Source organism: Marmota marmota, unplaced genomic scaffold, assembly GCF_001458135.2.
Source record: "Marmota marmota marmota unplaced genomic scaffold, marMar, whole genome shotgun sequence".
In the NCBI taxonomy this organism is placed as follows: Eukaryota; Metazoa; Chordata; class Mammalia; order Rodentia; family Sciuridae; genus Marmota; species Marmota marmota.
In genome coordinates, this window is record NW_025999900.1 from 66,262,749 (window position 1) to 66,265,491 (window position 2,743).

Sequence of the window (2,743 nt, forward strand, 5' to 3'; positions counted from 1 at the left end):
AAAAAAAAAAAAAAAAAAAAAAAAAAAAAAAAAAAAAGGTGGGGGTGGGGGCTGGCGATGTGGCTCAGTGATTAAGTGCCTTTGAGTTTAATCCTGGTTAAAAAATAATAATAATAACCCAAGGAAATAATGCTTGTTCTTCAGATTTGCAGAACCAAAAAGCATCTCCTGACTAGATAATTGAGATCAAATGTGTGTGTTATTTGTCCACAAACCTCCACCAACGAGAAGGTGCCTGCCAGTCTGTGATCACCCATCTTCTACATAAACTGCTCCTACATGAGCCTCTGGGGAAGATTTTTTTTTTTAATTTTAATATTTATTTTTTAGTTTTTGGCGGACACAATATCTTTGGTTGTATGTGGTGCTGAGGATCGAACCTGGGCCGCACGCATGTCAGGTGAGTGCTACCGCTTGAGCCACATCCTCTGGGGAAGGTTTTGATAATAAAGTTTTCTACCGCTGCCTTGCCTCTTGACAAGCCCTAGTGGGATTGGCAGACTGAGCCTTGAGTGGTAACAGGGGTAGGTGCAGATTGCTGCCCTTATTGCATACCTTCCGAACTTAAGGGGGTTCCAAATATACCACTGTAGCATAAAATTTATTTTGAAAACATTAGTTGAGTACCAGTAATTTTTCATCCATCTAAAAGCAGAGCCTCCTGAAAGAACTTGAAAGAGCTCAAGTATCCTAAATCCCTTTCTGGGGAGTGACCAGGGCAAGACAGACCCCCATTCCATCTCTGGAAAGACGCTGCATCATATTTAAGTAGACATGCCCACAAAGCTACCAGATTCTCACCTGTTCTCCTAAGGATCCACTTATATCTCCAAAAAGTCATTTTCCCACAAGTGCTCTTCTCCCCTCCTCTACTAAGGTAGTTAGTAAAATTCTAACCCCCTGCTTAGTCCTATTTTCCCATGTATTTATTTATATACATTGATAAAAATGCACCTTAATTTTTGGTTTTTATCAGTTTAATCTATCTTTTAATTCAAATTCAGTTTAATTCAAATTCCCCATTCAAGGAATTTTTTTTTCTCCCTCCATGACAGGCTCAAAAAGATGATAAAATGGGGCACCATGCTCTAAATGGTGGAGGAAATTCTAGGCTTAGAAATCAGAGGAAAACTTTCTCATAATAGAGGATGGGAAGATGGGAAGGGTTTCTTTTGAAAGAGGAGAAGGGGAAGAGGGAGGAGGGGGAGGGGAGGGAAGGAGGGAGGGGAGGGGTAGAGGGGAAGAGGAGGATAGAAAAAAGGAAGGATTAAGTAATTGAAACAAATTCCACAAGTCTGATCTCTGGCCAACACTATGAGTCTACCAATGAACTAATTTAGAACAATTTAGAGTTGAATATTGACTCTGATGATGACGGTGAGAAGCAAATGATTAGAAGGTCTTTCAGAACCTTCTCCAACACCAGGCTGGCCCGCAGCCCCCTCCCTATGGACATCATGGCACTCATCATACTATGCTGCAAAAGCCAGTTTCCTCCCGCTCCTTCCTATGTAGACTGCATACCTCCCAGGGGCTGGTAAGTATTGACTATAGGGTACTGATTTAAAATTTCAGCAGCCGTCTATGGGATGTTTCGCTTTCCTGTACTTCTTCTTACCGGAGCTACCCCCAACCCCATTGGTGACCCATGGTACCATAACCCTAAACCAATCCCAGAGGGAAATGACCACTTGACTCCGGAAAGCCCCATGATGCCATCGACCTAAGACCCTATTCCCCACCCGCCTAGCTCTGACGCAAGCACCCCCAAGCCTATCCCCCAACTCCAAACCCCTACCCCACAAAAGAACACCCGAATATCTGGGGGCCTCTCTCTTCTATATGTAGAGAGAGTGACCAGGGCAAGACAGCTCTGACAAACTCTCGTGTGTATCTCTGCCTGGTCTCTCGGTCCTCGCTTCCCTTCATTGACCTCCTTGGGGAGAGGAGCTGAGACACGCGTACACACCTGCAGCTACAAGACAGGGAGCCTTCCGAGTAAGAGAGTAGGCTGAGGAAGAGTGGAGATGGGTGGACAGGACTGAAACGGGAAGAGGTGGCTCCCTCATTCCCCCACCGTGCACTGGGCCAGGGCCTGTGTCGGCACCGAATGAGTAACACAGCATCCCTGTCCTCAAGACGTGCCCAGTCTGCGTGGGCACTAGGGCTTTTGTAGATCAAGCTGGGAACAATTAGGGGGTTGAGGGGCACTCTTGTTAAGAGTGCGAACACTAGGTTCCCTCTTGGAGTTATTAAATCAGGACATCTTGGGGTCTTCCTGGGAATCCACAGCTCCAGGCAGGACCCTCAGTGTAGGTTGACGTTAACATTTGAAAGGTGACAGGCCAGGGCCTCTGGAAGAGACCCGGACAGCTCCTGGAGGAGGTGACGTCGTAGAGTTAAGAAAATAATCCAAGAGGCGGAGCGCTTGTCCAGCACGCGGGAGCCCAGGGTTCCAGCCCCAGCGCGGAAAAACAAACAAAATAGAACCCGAGCGGCCTGCGCAGACCTCGGTGATGGCTAGTGGTAGAGGGGCGTGGCCATCCCGGCTCCGCCCCCAGCCCGGCCGCCTTCCGTAGTGTGTTGGCCTGCTGGGCACTCGTAGCCCGCCCCTTTCCCAGGTGACGCACATTCGCGCCGCCGTCGCTCAGCTACAAGGGTTCGAGTCCCAGTTCGGCTGTCATGGCGGATGCGGAGCCGGGGCGCTGGGGTGGCGGCGGGGATGGCGGCAGCGGCCGGGTTC

At 48.6% G+C, this 2,743-nt stretch overlaps 1 protein-coding gene across 3 annotated transcripts in view; it reads left to right on the forward strand.

Moving 5' to 3' along the window:
• Positions 1 to 2,743, forward strand: part of Znf839 (zinc finger protein 839) — a 20,117-nt gene that overhangs the window by 986 nt on the left and 16,388 nt on the right. The window contains exon 2 of one of the 3 annotated variants that reach the window (XM_048799375.1): positions 331 to 400. The exons of the other annotated variants lie outside the window; for them this stretch is intronic. The gene's annotated coding sequence lies outside the window, so the exon portion shown is untranslated. The remainder of the gene's footprint in view (positions 1 to 330; positions 401 to 2,743) is intronic. 3 annotated transcript variants of the gene reach the window in all.